This window comes from Cupressus sempervirens, chromosome 1 (assembly GCF_028749045.1).
Source record: "Cupressus sempervirens isolate cs-2001-9-10 chromosome 1, ASM2874904v1, whole genome shotgun sequence".
NCBI classification, from domain to species: domain Eukaryota; kingdom Viridiplantae; phylum Streptophyta; class Pinopsida; order Cupressales; family Cupressaceae; genus Cupressus; species Cupressus sempervirens.
Genome location: NC_143118.1, coordinates 213,055,547 through 213,076,235, shown reverse-complemented (window position 1 = coordinate 213,076,235; position 20,689 = coordinate 213,055,547).

Here is a 20,689-nt window from a genome sequence, read left to right as displayed (position 1 = left end):
GTTAGGCACAAGATCGTGTGTTGTCACTTACAAAAATTCAAGATCTTGTCTTTTCATAGGATTTGAGTAGAGAGGAGTCTCAATTTGTTTGAGAACTTAAGTAAGTAATGAGAACTATTTTTAGGAAGTAGAAGGTAAGGGTTGATTGGCTTTAGGAAGGAGATACGAATATAGTCTTTTTCTATAATTATGTGCAAACTTGTAGTTAAAATAGGATTTATATATCTAATTTGGTTAATTTAGATGGAATTTATCTAATATTTTCATATGTTTTGTCTCAGAAAAATATATGTGGTACTATTTAGAAGATTCATCCCTACTAAGGATGAGGGGAATGATGCAAAGATGGGTAAGAGCTCTTTATCGTCTATTAGGCAGTCTTGCCAAAAGATCAAATTGCAATCCAAACTGACAATGTTCCTTAGGGCTACTAATGCCTCACATATACAAATACAAGGACTCAACTTCATGAGGGTTCTACTATGGTTTCCAAGGTCCTCAAACACGTAACCCAACCCAAAAAGTTCACTCACCAAGTTAATGGTAAACTAACAATCAAATGCCATTAACAAGAATAAAGCTGAGTTCTACAACCTTTTGACCATTATTAGAGCATGTGGAATTAGAGTTGTAAGCCTATGAAACATTTGAAAGGTTTCTTTACTAGATGTGGAATGGGAGTTGCAAGCCTATGAAGTATTTGAAAGGTTTCTTCAGTAGATGTCATCTTATGGGACACATGTTTGTATGAAGTATTTGAAAGGTTTCCTCACTATATGTCATCTTGTGGGACACATGATTGTTTTATTCTCATAAAATTAATCTATGCATGTGTGAAATGGGAATTTTGATGAGTGGATGTCCATTAAAGCTCATGCCAAATTTAGAAGTTTATAAAGGTGACGTAGGAGCATAAGTGGTTCTTGGCAATCTTGAATCAACCAAAAACATTTGCTTTGAGTTTGTTCCTTTTCATTCTATTTCTATGTCTCTTTCAACATTATTTTGAATTGGCTAGTTTTCTCATGTAGACTTGTTTGACATGTTCCTAGCATCATGGTGTAGGAGAACCTACGGTTTGGGCCAAAACCCCAAGATATTCTAGCTTGTAGATGATCCTAGTCTAGTCATTGATGAATAATGACTCCAAGAGGGTCTAAGTGGTGTGTTAGGGTAGCTTGTGTGTCTTTTTTATCCTAGCCTGGTCATTGATGAATAAAGACTCCAAGAGGGTCTAAGTGGTGTGTTAGGGTAGTTTGTGTGTGTTTGGGCAAAAGTTTCCAATAGGTGACAAGAAATTGCCTAAGTTTGGCAAAATGAGATCATGCCAAATGACCCTACAAAGTGTGTAATTGTTTGAAAATGATGGAGACATGGTTCATGTAGCTAAGGAAGGAATTTTGGATCGATTTGAGGTGATCAATGGTAGGTTGATAGGAGTCAAGATGCTAAAAAGTTGTAAATTTGTTATTTTAACTTCAACATTTGGGCAAGATTTTACAAAATCTCCAAAGGTGGTTATGGGTCAGTTCCAATAGTTGGAAAATGGCATATGGAGATATATTTAAGGTTATCCAAGGCCTGGTGTACATGTTGGTTGAGGTTTAGCTCAAACCTTAATAGAAAGCAATAGCATTTACACTGCAATTTTGTCACAGTCTGGCTTGCAACTCGAGAAACTACCTTAATATGAATTAAAATTCACATTTTCTTGTTATTCTTAGTTAGTTTTCTTTGATTCCTTACTCTATGTGTTTTGGTAGATCTTTGTGAATAGTTTGGCACAGTGTAATAAAATTCCAAACCCACTAACCTGTTCATTGCCAGAACCAGGGTTTGTTGAATAAACATGCCATTTTCTTAAACTCTGACAGTGCTTCATAGCCTTTTGAGGGAATTCAATGTATAGTGTATTATATCTTTTTTGGGTTGAAAAAATGTAGTTTTCTATTTTTCATGTCTTTCCCTAGGTGAGCCATTATACCGTGGAGCATAGGTATATACCTATATGTTTTGTAAGCCTATATTGTTTGTGGCCAATTGTATTTGAATTCATGAATCTATGATATTGCTATCAGTGTTATAGCTTCAGTCAGATCAGTAATGGATTAATATAGAATTAATCTTGAATTCTATATGAACTATATTGGTTATTATTTGGAATGGATATGAGTTTGTATATATATATTTGTATATTTAATATATATGTGGAAATATTAAACATACATACATACATACATGCATATATATAAAGTTATAAACATAATTATAATTAATTTTCATTATGAATGATCACCATTTGTATGAATGGTCGTTACTAATAAAGTATGACTTTTAAGTGGCTATCAGTATATATATTAGTATGAGGGTTGACTTAGAAAATATATAACAGGCAGCAATAGAAATATAAGTATTGGCCTTCAGATTAATAATTTGTTATTATATATTTATTCATATTATTATCATGGTATTAGAGTAACTTTCATTTCATGTGCCTTCTCTTTAGTGAAAGAACAATTTCCTTTGAATATTGCAATATTTCCTATCAAAAATTTGAACTAACCCACAATTGCATTGATTCAAGATTATTGTGAGTATTGGGTTATGAATCAGAAGCAATCAATACATTGGTGGATATGAAGTATAACCATCGCAGGAGTATCCTAAAAAGAAATATAGAGGGATCGACATGGATTGGAGTTCCTAAGGAATAAAATAGAACACATGAAAGGGTAAATAGAAAAGGACAATACCATCACACATTAAGGAGAATGAAGCACAAGATGGGAAGAAAACATTCTTATATAAATGATTGAATTATTTGTATAGCTAACATATAGAATGAATAGTTCTTAACATAGGAAAAATTATGGGGAAAATAATAACAATAACTCAAACTAACATATAACTGATTAAAAAAAACTACAACCCTACATTCTTGTATGCATAACAATTAACATTAAAAAAAAATGGAGATATGCAAATACCAAACATTGGCAATGAGACCCTTCTTCCTGCCAATCACCCTTCCTTCAACCAACTACTCTATATGTCATGCCTGACCACTTCTTTGGTTTTACTGCATATTAGGAATTTGTGGTTATAAGTTTTTCTCTGATATTATGTTTTTTTCATCTGTTGAACTTTGTGATAATGTCCTTGGGACATGTGTTTTATGTCTGAATATTCAGTATGTTTCAGGATTCTATATTTGAATTCTCTGATTTTACGATGCACTATACTTTTGGATTAATATTAGAAAGTATACTTCAGTTGTTTTGGCGAAACTAATTTCTAAACATTGCAAGTTATTTATTGGCCAATTTTAAATTCAGGATATGCTATATGAATTTTCTTTGCCTTGGTATAATTATTTATAACAATAGTTCTATTTGATGTTACCAGCTTAAGGATATATATATATATATATATACTTATCCAGTTTTCTCTTTTACTGTTGAGCAGTCATTCAATTAATATTGTTGGAGAATTATAACCTTGGGTTTAAATTATTGGTGACTTATGCGATAGGTGGGGGTATTCATCTTAATATGTTTTGTAATCTTATATTAGAAGAGTAACTTGCATATATATAAATATATATATATACATTCTTTTGTTATTTTTAAGGTTTTTAAAACATGGCATCAATTTGTTTATTTGGTGTTTTTTTTTTAATAGGGCTTTAACCCGTGGCTATTACCATTCTCTAGTGGATTAGGACATATCAAATTGTTTTATTGATGTTATGAAATGAGGTTTAAAATTACACAAAACCTAATGGGTATTGCATGCTTTAATATCAAAGGGATATTTGCTTTGAACATAGCCAAAACATGGCGGAGGTAGTGGAACTACCATATACACGGTTCTGTTTTGAGTGAAAGTTCATTGAATGCAGAGTAATGAGGTTTTATGGTACCGTAAGTATAGTCAGCCATTTTGTGTTGTTAGTTTGGTTACTTGTTGAGATAGGGCTAGAGATTTGGCCGCATTGCTCTTATTGAGGAACACTTGTAACTCTTGTTGCTGTGGAATCAGGTTCATGGAAGAATTTGTTGAAAATGATCTTGAGTTTTTGAAGCCAAGCATTGTGGTGTTGTTGTCAGCCAATCCTTTTGATAAACTTCACTCGAAATTTTTTATTGATCATCGTAATCTCTATTACAAGCAAGTTCTTCTAGCTCTGCAATTTGGGCAATTTGGAAAAGTGGATTTTAGTTTGGTTTTGGTCTTTGGTAGCGAGTGGCTAAAGAGTTCATTTACCCTCTACTATCTCTCAAGTAGGGGCAATTTCTTACCCTAATCTTCCTCTCTTTTTAATTGCATTTTTATGTCAATATGTATGTTTATACATGGATTATCAGTGATATGATGAGTATCCAACACTTAAGCATGGGTATATGCGAAGTTGGGTTATATATATCTCACAGCTCTGTATATATCCATACTTAAATGTGAGGTATGGTGATATATTTTGAGTTTTGTTGTATGTATGTACATGTTGTATACTTGTGAATGTATATCATTGCATGGACCAAGGGTTAGAGTTTAGATGTTAAATGGTTATCTATGAAAACTTGGAGACTGTCATTATATCAAATAGTTTGTGTGAATTAAAGTTAGATGTTAAATAGATTTTGGTCAGCTTAGTAGATATAGGGAAATTTGAGCTCAACCATTAAATGGTTTGCAATCAATATATTTTTATTTCTTTGGGATAAAAATTTGTATAGTATCAATTTTGGTATAAGAATATATAGAAAATATTGACAATCAATAAGTAAATGTCGACATTGACATTTTGGTAAGCAGTTAGCATGAACTCACACTTTCATGAATTTTTGAATGAACAATCAGGTCTTAATTGATATGAGATGTTTAAAAGAAAATGTGTTGCAGCTTATCATCGATTTAAGAGGGATGTATCTTGGATGTGGTAGCTAATAAGGAATTATAGACATGAAATTTTGTGAATTTACTATCATATAGTTGGAAACAACATGTTTTCAAAATATCCATGTTCTTGGTAGCAAGATTCATGAGATAACAGCCATATTTTTCCTGATTAAAATAAATTATAAAACTACACATCCCCAATTTTAACAGTCACATTAAAAAAGTGGAAACTTTAGTTATCTATGGTTATCAAATGTCAATTAGTAAGATTTTGGTTAATCATTTTGTTTAGAATTAATAATAAGCTATGCTTGTTTGACAATAAACGACTCCTTGGATATTTCTAATTCTCTCTTTTATATTCAGTAAAATGATTATGGTCTTTTTATGATGATTGTAAGCTTTAAAAGGGAATGTTTTCATATGGGAAATCATTGATCCAACTGTTAGTTACCTTGTGTAATGATTTTGTTGATAAGGTTTTGCAAACCCGAAAATTTGATTGTGATTAGTACTGAAATCACAGTAGTTTAGATGTATAGTTAACATAAGTGGCAACAATTGTTTTTGACCTTTTTATTCAATCAATGATTGAATTTGATTATGTAGAAAACTATCTGTTGTAATAAGAATTTGTTACGAAGTATTCTATTCAGTTAATGACTGAAATGAATTGAAATTCTCTTACTTTAAAAGTTATACTCTATTATTTAATGGGTATTAGATCTGTTCTTTAGATATTTTTGAAATGGAAAGTTGATTTCAAATTAGGTTTCAGTAATGATATGTGTTGAGGAAATTCATTTTTTTTCAAAAAATGAAAGTATCATTTGTACTTGATCTTACTATCTTTCTATTCCAAAGGATAAGTATAGATTGTTATGATAGGAGGGTGAAATAGTATAGTACTAAGATCAGTCAATATCATTAAGTTAAGACGTCAATTTAATTGTATTTTTCTTAATATTATAGTATTTGATTTTGTTGTTATAGTAGTCTAAATTTACCTTGGAAATAGGCAAAGTTAAGATGTGTTCGAATAGATTAAAGGATGTAGTATCATGTTGAATACTGAATTGTATATGTAGCATGAACATTCTTAGAAAATCTGTTTGATGTGTATTTTAAGAATAGTTATGATGAACGTAATCGGGGTGGCTGAATAAGGTTTATCCTATTCAGTTAATTAATTCAGTGATAATTATAAAATGAATTGGGTGGGTTAATTACATATATAAAAGATAATTTGCCTTACCTATATGGTTGAGTATGGAGAACAAGGCATATCTCTATTCTGTCATTGACAAGTATAATAGAGAAAATCATTATGTGTTGACTATGAGCATATCATACATGGATGCAGTATCTTAGTGCCATAACGATGACACCTCAGTATATATATGTTTCATTTATGTGTTATTCTTAGTGCGAGTTTAATTTTCCAATAATGAGTAAAGGTTTACTTCTTGCATATTAATTTTGGAACTACACTATGTTATAGTGAAATAGATATCTGCATTATGGTTTTGTAAATGTTTGGTCTAACATGCATGCAGGTGGATTACACTTTTCAACTCAGTGTGTATTGAGCCCTCTATTGTTTTGTGTTGCATTCTATGTGTTTCCAGGTGCTTCGAGTTTACAAGTAGCTAAAGATGCTTATTGAAGTTCTTCTTGAATCATTACTCATTTTCTTGTAGGGTCCATATTTTGGACATAGGCATTTAAGGATGAGATTGTACTTCATTATTGTACTGAACTCAATATGTTTTAGAATCTTTATGGAATCATATTTGGATGATGTTTACTTGTATTTTGAGGTTTTTAGATTGAGAGTGGTTCAATCTGTGTAATTGTACTTGTATTAAGTGGAGTTAATAAAAAAAAATTATTGTGTTCTTTGGACTTCTTATTGGATTCATATTTATTGGTTTTGTTAGTAGTAGTGTTACACTATGCTGTACAAAACCTAGGCTTTCCCTAGAACATGGTTAATGTATGTCCGAGATTTTGGAGGAAGAAATGTATGTTGGTTTCGTAGCTAGTACTGGAGGGTTTTGTAGCTGGTACTAGAGGGTACTGATCAAAATCCAAATTCTCAAAGCATTCAACCAATCCCCTTGCCCATGCCTCAGTAGATAAGATCTACCATAATTACTCCACACCTAACGAAATAGTTTCAAAGTGCAATTGCCACAGTGTCTATCCACATTGCCATTTTATCGAAGAATTATGCAAAATCAAGATGGTGCATGCTTGTACGAGCTTTGCCTGATGTTGAAATCAAGAGCATCCATCATTCTAGTGTTCTACGATGTGAAGCCTTTTGACCTCTAATGGATGGAAAAAAGAGGACCTTATGCTGAAGCTTTGACAATGCACCAAACAAAGGGGAGACATCACTCTGAAACCATCAAAAACTGGAAATTGGCTCTGCATCAACTTTCCTATCTTAGCGGCTTTGAGCTCGACACCTATAATGGGTAAGATGGCAAGGACCTTTACACTCTTCTTCACTATGGCCTTGATGAGGCTAAGATATGCGCGTGCTCCTCCACATCGGCTCTGCACCAACAAAAATGTGATAGGTAGAAATGTTTGAAATGGCATATATTGTATGCCACCAAACAAAACCCGCATTCCAAATGGTTTTTTTTTTTCAATTATACCCCAATGACATCGCAATTGTGACACCCACATTGCCTGTTGTCACAATTGCAATGTCGTTGGGCTATAATTGAAAAAAAAAAACCAAAAAAAAATAACATTTTCTCGTTGTCACAAATTGGCATCGTAAATTGACCCCTAATGTATTAGTGGAAGAAAGGTCACAAGTGCAATGGCAAGAAAGACTTCAAACCATTCAAGAACAAAGGTAAGAAAACATGTTTCATGGCTAAGGAACATGACGTTAGTCTATGCAAGAATTGTCAAATTAGTAAGATGGGAAAGACTAGCTTTAAAAGTAAGAAATATTAGTCTAACGAAGTCTTGGAAATTGTGCATACTAATTTGTGTGGACCTATTAGAATTGAGAGCTATACTAGAGAAAAAAAATTCATTCTTTTTGTTGATGATTACTCTAGAATGATGACTATCATGTATCTAAGAGAAAAATCGAAAGGATTTGAGAAGTTCAAATGATATTTGGCCAAAGTAGAGAAAGAAACAAGGAAAAGACTGAAATTCTTGAGGTTAGACAGAGGTGGTGAATTCATCTCCCATGAGTTCAATAATTTTTGCATTGAAAGGGGAATCAAAAGATAGGTATCAACCCCTGGAACTCCTGAGTAGAATGGAATAGCTGAAAGAAGGAACAAATATATCATGGACTATGCAATAACTTTAATGATTGAAAATAACATTGCTATCAAATACTGGAAGGAAGCTATCAGTTCTGCAGTTCATACCTTGAATCGAGTATAACTAAAGAAGGACTCATTCAAAACCCCCTATGAGTTATGGTATGGCTATAAACCTAATGTAAGTTACCTAAAAGTATTTGGAAGTAAATGTTATATTTTGAAAGAATCTAGAAAAGGTAAATTTGATGTGAAGGGTGATGAAATGATATTTTTGGGATATTCTTGCAAGAATAAAGCATATAGATGTTTGAATTTGTCTACTCACAAAGTAATAGAAAGTGCACTTATTAAAGTTGATGAGTTTGCAAAAAGGACTGAACAAGAAAAAAAAAAGGAACAAGAAGATTACATGAGATTTGTTTTCATTGAACTTAATACAGTATCAGATACATCTATCAATTAGGAAACTTCTACTCCTGAGTCTTCGGTCACCAAGTTGCAAGAAGTTCAAACTAAGCTATAGTAACCCTTGTCACATTCTGATGCTACTGAGCCAATGCCTACTGAGTCTAAAGGACCTAAGCAGTAGACAGAGAAGCCAGAGCTAGAAGTTGAAACTCAAAAGGAAGACTATGGAACTCAGTTAAAAGATAAGGAACTTGTATTAGCCAAGTGTGTAATGAGACATCATGCTCTAGATTAGATCATTGGAGACAAATCTAAAGGAACTATGACAAGAAGTAAGTTTAAAGGTACTTGTTTGCTTTTTAATGTTGAACCTAGAAATTTCAAATATGCATTAGAAAATGAAATTTGGATTGAGGTAATGAATGAAGAGATAGAGTAAATAGAGAAGAACAAAACATGGACTCTTGTACCTAGGCCTAAAGATAAAAATGTGATTGGAACTAAGTGGGTATTCAGCAATAAGTTGAATAAAGATGGTAAGATGTCAAGGAACAAATCTAGACTGGTATGTAAAGGCTACTCTCAAGAAGAAGGAATAGACTATGAAGAGACTTTTTCTCCTATTGTAAGATTAGAAGGTGTCAGGACCTTACTTGCATATGTTGTATACAAAAGATTTAAGGTATATCAGATGGATGTCAAATCTACATTTCTCATTGGTATACTAGGTGAATAAGTCTATATTAAGCAAGTTGAAGGTTTTGTTGATCCAAAAAAGAAGAAAATGGTCTACAAATTACATAAAGTATTGTATGGTCTAAAACAACCCCCTAGAGCATGGTATGAAATATTGCATAACTATCTTATTCATATTTTTTTTTAGAGAACTAATGATAATAGTAGCTTGTATATCAAGGAAGGACCACATAACAAGATTGTTTTGGCAAAAATATTTGTGGATTGCACTTTGTTTATAGGAAATGATTATCTATGCAAAAAAAATTTAGAGCGAATGAACAAGGAATTTGAGATGTCAATATTTGGTGATATTAAATTCCTTGTTGGTCTTAAAATTTAGTAGAGTAAGAATGGTATCTACATCACTCAATCTAAATACATCGAGGAGATACTCAAAAAGTTTGGTATGGAAGATTGCAAACCAGTTGGGATTCCCATGTGTACTAGAGGTAGATGAATCAAAAGAGGTAGATCAAACATTATATAGATTAATGATTGGAAAGTTGTAGTATGTAGTTCATACAAGGCTAGATATTGCTCTTGCAATTGGTATAGTTGCAAGATTTTCAGAAAAACTAAGAGAAAATCACATGATGGCAATCAAAGGAATCATGAGATACTTAAAAGGCACTGAAGATTATGGTTTATGGTACAAATTTGGAGGTAATCTGGACTTGAAAGTGTTTATTGATGCATATTAGACAGGAAATATTGATGATAGAAAGAGTACAAGTGGAGGAGAATTCTTTCTTGGAAAGAGGTTGGTTTCTTAGACAAGCATTAAGAAAAATTGCACATCTAGTCAATCTACAATAGAAGCCAAGTATGTTGCAGCAGCAATAAATTGTTCTAATATTGTTTGGTTCAAACAATTATTGGAAGGCATGAAGGTGGAAATCAAAGAACCAATTGTTATGTTTTGTGACAATAAAAGTGCAATTAACATATCAAAAAATCCAATGATGCATTCAAAAACCAAACACATTGCAATAAAGTATCACTTTGTGAGAGAATTGGTGCAAGATAAGGAGATCAGATTGGAATATGTCCATAGAAAAGAACAAATTGTTGACATATTCACCAAGCCATTACCTAAGGATGCATTCTTGTATCTAAGAGATAAGTTAGGGGTTATTCCCCTATCTAAGGCTCACTAAAATGAAGTTTTAGTGATGCATCAATAGGTACAAAGTTGGAGATCTATCAGTTGACGTAGCATAATCAAGGGAACATTGCATATGAATTAGTACTTAAGGAACATTTCTACTCATTTGGCTTGTGTTTTCAAAGAGGGAGACTATACCATCATATCTTTCTAAAATTTGAATTTGTTTGTGAAGAGTTTTCTATTTGGAAAGAAGCTATGTAATTCCTTCATAGAGGGAGATTACTGTATTTGAGAAGTTTGTGGCATAAAATCTCAAAGGGAGAAATATTTTGTCAAAAAAAGACTTGTTCTCAAATTTCATTTTGCTATCACATGTTGTGTTGCCATCCATGCCAAAGAAGGAGATTGTTGGATACAATTGTTCAATTGTGTGTTGTCTTTGATGTTACACAAATGTCATTTCAGTTATAAGATAGAGTCTACCAAGCTCAGTTGGTCAGCAAGGAAATTCTCAATATCTATCAACTCAGTTGGTTAGCAAAGCGAATTACAAAGTCTACTGAGCATTCCTAAATATACTTTGTAGAAACAGTTTCTACCAAGCTCACTTAGGCATTGAAGGTTTCTATTATTGAAGCCAATTTCTACTGAGCTCACAAGATTAGTGAAGTGAAGATAGTGTTTACAAAGTTCACTCTGTCTCCAAATTGATTATCTTGAATTTGTAGTGTTTATCGAGCTTCAGTTGGTTAAAAGTGGAAATCACTTTTAAAGAAGTTTTTACTGAGCAGGGTCAACCAATGAAGGATTTCATTGTTTTGGGAAATAAATTTTAATTGTTTCATGTAAAGTTTGTAGCTAATTGACGTAATAATTATTGGTAAATGTAACTTGTATATGAGTTGACTAGATTATTTGTAAGGTATAAATAAAAGGTCAAGTTGTGAATTCAAAAGTATGGATGAATAAATGAGCGAACATGCAAATGAGTTAATTATGTAAAGAGAAATGTGTGAGAAAATTTTATAGAAGGATTGAACATCCTTGAGGAGCAGCAAAGTTGTATTCCATTAGAGAGGATCTAGTAAAGCAGAACAAAGATCTATAACAACAAAGCTCAGTTACATCTCATTCAGGTGACTTCATTGTAGTAGTGATTCCTAAATCTCTTAACAAAGTTAATTTAAAAATCATTTTTGTAATTCTCTAACAAAGTGGACAGTTCTATTGAATTGTTCTTAAATCCTCTACCAAGGCCACTCCTAGCAGGGTGATTAAATCCTCTAACAAGGTCACACCTAAAAGTGTGTTTTGTAAACTTTAACAAGGTTGTCTCCTAACAGGCTCACTTTAGAAGAGTGAAAATCAGTAGTTAGTTACTTGGTAGTTTTCCCATATTGGGTTTCCATGTTAAATCTGGTGCCTCTTTTATAGATGTTATTTCTTTTATGCATGCATGTTACATCTTTGTGAATTCTTAAAGATAAGTAATAAGTTAACATACATCTACCAAGTTATAACCATGATGCAAGAGCATCCAGAGGTATAAGGGCAATCCTGTGTCTGCCAAAAAAAGAATTTACTTAGACTTAGTTTCTATTTCATGTGTTTTCATTTCTGGATACCCATTTGGGTCAAATAAAGCTTCCAACTCTCACAGTTTCACTATCAGTGTTCTAGGATAGAGTATCTAAACACTTTGGGATACGTGTAAATGCCAAAAAAATAGGAGTATGTAATTGATCCATCATTTTGGTGAACTAGGAGGTGTAAATTGGCCAAATGAATGTAATTGCAATTTATAGCATTCCAGAAAAAGAATTAGGTCAAAAGGCCCCACGTTTTGAAAGTTATCGCAGTTTTTCAATTTTTGGAGACCTCCTAAGAATGCTTCAAAGTTAGGTTAGGGGCATTAAATGACCTTGAAAAGGGCCAAAAAATAAGGAACAAGTGAAGCTGGTCCATAGGGCTATAGAGCACTTTGAGAGCTTTCCAAAAATGTAAATGGTTCGTCAATCGGAGCTACGGTTTGAAAGTTATGCCTCTCGAAAGTTTGGTTACCATTTTTGGATTCTTCTAGATTTGCACCAACATCTAACATGGCTTCTGGAGCCTTCTACTAGGTTAGTGGATTCCTACTAGCACATTCTAGAATGTACTCCTAGTCTTTAACCCTCCGGGGTCTATTTGAGGACATTTTTGGCATTATAAAAGGCAGTTCGGAGTGGAGTTTGAGAGGAGGTACCAAAAGGAGAAATTATCTCCAGTTTTGTGCTATTGTAAGCCCTTAGGGCATGTTTTGAAGTCTATTATCTCTGTACTGAATGTACTAACTTATTTTCACAGTTAATACGATTTCCCTTTTCCCATTGTGTCCATTCTGTGCTTGGGTTGTGTCCCCATCAAACCATTTTCTGTATGGCTATCGAGTGATAGAAGTAACTAAGCTTATAAGAAATCTAAGGGATCTGTGGATTTTTTTTTGTGGTAACTGATTCACCCCCCCTCTCAGTTACTCCATCTATGTTTCCAACACTTTTTCATTTACAACACTTGGTAATGTTAGATTGAATCATCAAGCATATATCTAAGTTATCCTACTATTCAAGGTTGTACGGTTGATAATAAAAATGAAAAAGTAGACTATAGGTAGACTAAATGTCTAACTTTGTAGGTTCTTCATTTTTGGTCATTTTCTTTCAATACCCCCATTTTGTTCCCATCCTATGATATTTTACCAGCCTAGTTCACATGATTTCCTACCAAAATCCTATGCACAGAAAGACTCATTCAAGACTCTGTCCACCTTATTATAAATATAGCCACCCCATCTAACTTTTCCTATTCCTTCCATTACTGAGACATAATCTATAGGATCTTTTGAGTCAAAAGTTCCTCTCTCTTCTCATTTAAGCAATATTGGCCAAATATTTTAGTCTAGAGATAATTATCTCCCTATTAGTAGTGTACAAAACAAATTTTTATTAATAGTATCTTATGCTTTGTGCACTGCTTTACCAAGAGTTTTGAATGAATCTTCCCTCTTCCTAAAGTGGGGTCTACATATACCATCTTAAATTGGAAACACTCCAAATTAGTGAAGTTTTAACCTATTTCATGTGAGATCATCAGTCTCCCCCCTCTTTCATTTCTCCTTCCCTTTTCTATCCTTTCTCCTAGGTGGAATTGAGGTAAAACCTAATAGATCCTCTTTAAGATCCTATTTTCATGGCTATAATATCAAGGTAGGATCTATTTTCCTAGGTCCTTCCTTTTTATCCACCTTTCAACTTGATATATGTGATTGACACTAAAATGGGATTTCCTCAAAGTTTGGACGTGATTTGCAGATTCTGACACCTATTTTGGGATCCCTAGATTGTCCATGGGGTTTGTGCATATGAAAAATAGGCCTTAAATGCACCCTTGATTCTTTACAAGTGCATTTTACCCCTTATGAGAAAACTTGGGGTACAATGTGCGTCTATTTTGGCCCCTCCATTCAGGTCTTGTATTTTAGGATGATCAAGTGTTAACTTCTAGGATTATCATCTTGAAAGAGGTAGTTGATTTTAATCTCTATATAAACCCTTCCATTTTCTATATTTTTTACATCAAAGAATCCATGATCATTATAAAAATTGATTGCATCTGCAAGCTCTAGCTCTCAAGTTTTTAAGTTGCAAACTTTCAAACCTTCAAGCATCCATTCAAGCATTCTATTAGAGATCAAGGATTGAAGCACTAAAGAAATTGGTTGAGTTAATCATAATGCTCTTATTCAATCCATTCAAGATTCTTTATTGCATATTCTACATCTATTCATATTTATCTTCTCCATCTAAATGTCTTGATGAAGTCAAGCACATTGCATTTGATTTAAGAGATCTAGCTTTATGAGGTGAATTCACACATTTACTTTATATTCATGCAATTTAAATAATTTCAATTCAAGGTTAATTCCTTAATTGGGATTTGACTAAGGAAAACCCTTCATTAAAAAAAAAAGAAAAAGAAAAAAACCTTTTTTTATTGTAGGTTATGGATATCAAATTGATGCATAGGTTGTAGATCATTGTACCCTTTTTGTCTTTCTTCAAAATTGTGAAATTAGAATCAATGTCAAATAGATTCAATCAGGGTCACACTGCACTCGAGATGCACTAGTTCTCCTATGATGCACTATGAAATATTATCTTAATTTTTTGGGTTTCATCTATTGCATAGTTTCATGCCTGAATTTTAATATTTCCTCCCATTTTGATCAAAATACAAAACACAAAACAAATTTCAAAGGTGAGTTCCTTCTCCCCCTTTTTTATTTAAGCATATCATTGTAAGAATTGTTTAGAATAACCAAGAGGAGGGGGGGTTTTGAATGATTTAAGGTCCATAAGTACCATTTGAACAATAAAACATTCAACATTCATTGGTTTTATTATTCTACTATCATTCGGTCTCTATTGTATATTGCTGAACAAAATTACTTAGTAGTTCACTATTCTAAGATAATATACTTTGGTGAATATAAACATATAAATGTAAAACATCATTAAAAATTCAATACAACTTTGACACTAGGATTTTACATGGAAAACCAATTTGGAAAATATCACCACCAAAATGTCACCACTTTTTCAGTCTTTTTTAGTGAGCTCTATTAGGAGACAACCTTGTTAAAGGTTATAATACACACTATTAAATGTGACCTAGTTAGAATATTTAATGACCTATTAGGAGTGACCTTTTTAGAGGACTTTGATCTTTCCATTTAGAATGTCACCTTGCTAAAGGATTTACATTGACTATTAAGTTTTTCAAATGACTGTTAGGTCAACCATTGAATAAAATGATTTCAATACAAATTGTTTACATTTATTAGAAAAAAAACAATATGTTTTTTATCATATGTTTACAACTAACTATTGCAGGTCCATACCACTATTCATTTCATGTGATGATTCACTAATAAGTCTCCTTGTCAACTCTATCTCTCTAATTTCTCAACACCCCTTCAATCAGTCAATCTTCTCCTTCCAACAAACTTAAGCCTTTTGCTTAGATTCACTTATCAACATTAGTAATATTTTCACAAGTATTTCTTCTTACTTTGATCACACACGCTTGTGCATTCATATGTGTGTGCCTCTATTCTACCTTTCTCTTTGTGCATATAATTAAATTTTGGCTCTAAATAAGTAATTCTTTCTTTTCTATTTTCCATGATCATCATAGATCTTAGGGTTTATGATCTAGTTCATTAGATTCATTGTATTGGTTCACCTTTCTTCATTTCTTAAAAATTCTCATCCATAAAATTTGATCATAGGTATTATACCTAATCCTCATCTTTAATTAAATAATAAAAATCAATCTTATTTTCAACATAGTTTCCATATCCCAAAAAATTAATTGATTCAGCTGGAAATCATGCATTCTCAAACACATTCAAAATACTGCCACTTGAAAATCACTAAGTTTTGACACTTGGTCATTAGTTAGCCACTTGATCATTGTAGAAATTCTTGGATCAACATCAACTAACTTTCACAATCAATATTGATGCTCAGTCAACACTAGATTTTCTTGGCTTGTACTAGAACATGGTTCACACTAGCAACAATTGACATTCCTTAGTCTTTCACTCTTTTTCTCAATTAAGCTTTACATTCATTATATAATCAATCACTTTTGTTTGTCAAAGTTGAACTAATCAAATGTCCATTATAACTTCATTTTCATAACTCAACCTTTCCTCTAGGTGCTATTTTTATGAGGAATGTCTCAAATCTTCTTCATTAATCAAATAGTTATGATGTTTAGATTAGATAGTAACTTGTCTCATCAATAGATTTAATATCAATGACAAAACAACAATTGTTCCAATTTCAAGTCTCTTACAATATTCTTCTTTGGTATTGATGACAACACATAGATAGATTAATATATCTCAAAATACATATCTTTGTAGTAATGCAATCTCTCTCTCTTCCTTACCATGAAATCCAAAAAGATTTCACTACAATGAGTGATCAATATCCTTAATTTCATTCTGATTCAAATCACTACAAGTTTAGAAAAATCCCTCTATCATTTTGTGTCATTCTTCATTTGTAACTATCTCCCTCTTGGGTACATTCTCTCTTCTTCAATTATTCTCTCTCTCTCTCTCTCTCTCTCTCTCTCTCTCTCTCTCTCTCTCTCTCTCTCTCTCTCTCTCTCTCTCTCTAGTATATCTCTTCCTCTATATTATATCTCTCCCTCTTTGACAACAATGCCAAAGATATGTAGTATTCTTAGCTTTAATTACTTCATACATATAAATTATGTATATTTTTGCCTATCTAGGTGAAGTTTAGTCATCTATCTATGACAGATCTATTATGTAGATAGTAGTACTTCATTGTTCTTATCAATCTTCAAATATAGGTTACTGTTATCATTTTTACTTTCAAAACCAATTTTCACCCAATAATTATGTAGTCTTTCATACCATGCTCTTAGGGCTTAATTTAATCCATAAAGAGCTTTGTCTAATTTATATACCATATTCCTCTTGTTTGGATCCACAAATCCTTCAGGTTGTTCAATATACACTTCCTCCTCAAGTATACCACTCAAAAATGTAGATTTGACATCCATTTGATATAACTTGAAAATATTGTAGGTTGAATATGCAAGAAGAGTTCTAACTCCTTCAACTCTTTCCATGGGAGAAAATTTTTCTTCATATTCAACTCCTTCTTGAGCATATCCTTTTCATACCATTCTAGTCTTGTTTCTTGTTAGTTCACCATTTTGATTGAGTTTGTTTCTAAAACCCCATCTTGTTACAATAAGTTTTTTATCTTTATGTCTTGGCACTAAGGTCGAATTTCCTCATTCATTTCCTTAATCTAGTATTCATTTTCTAGAGCATTCTTCACTGATTTAGGCTCAAATTCACAAAGTAAGTGTGTGTCATCTTTGAGTCTTTTCCTTGTCATAACACTTGATTCAACATCACTAATCATTTCTTTAAGCTTGTAATATATTCCAAAAACATGGATAGCATAGTTGGTTTCCTTCTCCATTCTTCTAAAAGTTCATCTTGAAAAATAATCTCAAGCTCATTTTCTCTTCCTTGTTCAAGTTTTGGTCCAAGTTCAACATGCTCAACATTATCTCTCAGATGGTTGGTTTTTCCTATTTTTTACTTGACATCTTTATTTTATTTCTCAATACCCACTATCTACTTCTTGACAACCTATTGTTGCACTTCATCATTTTTTATGTTTGGTGAAAAACTATAGCTTGGCTTACTTGTTCATTTGAAGTGATTGGAGCAATATCATCAACATAGATGAATGTACAAAAATATTTAGATTCTTCATTATATATAATTTCACTTATTTTTGTGAACTCATCAACTTTCACATTTGCACTTTCCAAAACTTTTTTAGTGTTAGAGTTTAAACACTAGTAAGCTTTACCCATGTATCATAGTCCATAGTCTTCTGTTTCTTTCAAATATCAGAACATCATCATAACTATATTCATATGTGTCTTCTTGGGATCACATAAAAATCTTGCAACTATACCAACTTCATGTGCAATATTAGGTCTTCTATATACAATTCATTTTAACCTATCAATCATTAATGTATATTGTGTCTCATTCACTCTAATAGTATTTTCCCTCTAAACAATTTGCATCCAATGATGATATGGTTTTCAACTAGATTTGATTCATCCATATCAAATGTTTTTGAGATATTATTTATGTACTTATATCTAGTGACACACATACCACATTGCTTTCCTTAGTTTGCATACCATATATTTTTTATTTGGCTCAACTATTCTATTTAGAAATGTAGATTTAGCATCCCTTTTATAGACTTTAAACCTTGTATGGGTTGCATAATCAAACAATTTTTTGACTCCTTCCAATCTATCTACAAGTGCAAAGGTTTCCCAATAATAAATTCCTTCTTCTTTGGCATAACCTTTACAAACCAGTGTGGCTTTATTCATCACAAGTTCTTTCCAATTCAATTTATTCTTGAATATCCACTTTGTTCTAATCACATTTTTTCCTTTGGGCCTTGATAAAAATTTCCATGTAATAATCTTCTCAATTTGATCTATTTCTTCGTTTATTAGATTGATCCAATCATCATTTTAAACTGTAACTTTTACAATTCTTGGTTCAAATTTAGAAATAAAAAATATATTATCCTTCATCTTACTTCTGGTCTTGATTCTAACACTCTTGTATCTAATTGTTTTCTCTTGTGAATGATTCCTTCTCACATACTTTGCTAGGAAAAATTTATCTCTATAATCTCCAACAATATCTTCACGTAGTTGGGGCTCAGTATTGTACTCAATTTTTTCTATATGTGGTTCAAGTAAAGTAGGCTATAGCTTTGTATCTCTATTCTATTTTTTGATGTACCTTTCTAATCACTTCATTTGGTGGTCAAGTATAGTAGGGGGTCTATAATCATAGACATATAAAAACTTATTATAATCCTCAAGTTCTTTCTTTCTCTCCTTATCCTTCTTATCTGCGAACTCATTAGTTCTCACATTTTTTATTTCAAGCATTGTGTCAATCACTTTGTTCAAACATTTATTAGTGTTTCTCCTGGTAAGGTAACCTCAAAATATAGCTTCATCACCTTTTGAATCAAAATTCCCATTTCTTTCATCTTTATGAATAAAACACCTACTTCTAAATATTTTGAAATAAATTAGATTTGAGGTTGCCTTTTATGGAAATATATCAGTCATATGAAATGGGTAGATCTTGAAGATGAAGTTATCGCATGTGTGCTTAGAGAATTGTCTAAGTATCATTTAGTTTATCTAGCAGAATTGATAGAGTTTTGATTGGTGAGCTTCACATGTACATCACATACATGTTCAAAGTTAGGTATGGATACCTAAAACTATGATGATGATGTATGTGAGTGCAAAGGATAGTACCGATAGTACATATAAAGTTATGGTTAGATTTCCAATTACAACAATATAAAGGTAGAACAAATCATGATTAAGAAGTGATTATTTTGGGTTAAGGAATTTTTTTTACTAAATAATGATTTAACCAATTAGGGATTGCATCCTAGATGTTAACCCTATGTGGGCAAGAGTTAATTTTTTAAAAAGTTTATAACAACATGAAGTTTGATTGGGAAGATATTTGTAATTAGCAAGGTATAAAGGAAATATTACAAATGCAATGTTATTTGAATTATTAAGTGATGTAATGCAATATTATGTGATGTAAATTATGATGTATGATAAGAAAAATGTGAATTTTATGCTGAGTAGCAAGGCTAGTATTAGATATTAAAGATATCAATAGCAATGTAAAGAGGTTTTTGCATCTATCTCTTTGTATTGAAGCACTACATTATATATTGCATGTTTGGGAAGTGAGCTCATCTTGTATACATTTAATATTTTTATACAACAACTCTTAATATGGTTGAGGACACTAAAAAGGACTAAGACACTATACAGATATAATAGACTTCAGATACAGTTAATATCTTTCACAAGATACTTTTGATTAGTGGATCATTTTGTGGGTACTATCCCCACCAACATTTTCCATTGGCCAGAGTTTTCCTAGTTAACAAAATATGGTATTATTGGATCTCTTATTGCATGGTTATGTTTACTATTTATCATAGTTAAGTTTAGTTTATTATGCATGTTATAAAGTTGTTAAAGATATCCTGTTTTGGTCTAAAGTTTGTAAAATACTAATTAACCTCTCCCCCCCTTCTTAGTATTTCCTATTTTTAACAATTGATATTAGAGCATAGTTACTCAAAAAAGGTTTACCAAATTGAGTAAGATCCCTATAGATATGGAATAATTATAGAAGAACCTAGAAAAATATTTTGAGTAGATTGGTATTCTTACTAAAGAAAGAGACGCTCTGCAAGAAAGATATGAAGATGCTAAAGACTACATTCAAAAGTTGAAAGATATGATAGATAAATTGGTGAGCTTCACATGCATGTCACAGATATATTCAAAGTTAGGTATGGATACCTAAAACTATGATGATTATGTGAGTGCATAGGATAGTACCAATAGTACATATAAAGTTATGGTTAGATTTCTAGTTACAACAATATATAGGTAGAACAAAGAATGATTAAGAAGTGATTATTTTGGGCTAAGGAATTTTTTTTATGAAGTAATGATTTAACTAATTAGGGATGTCATC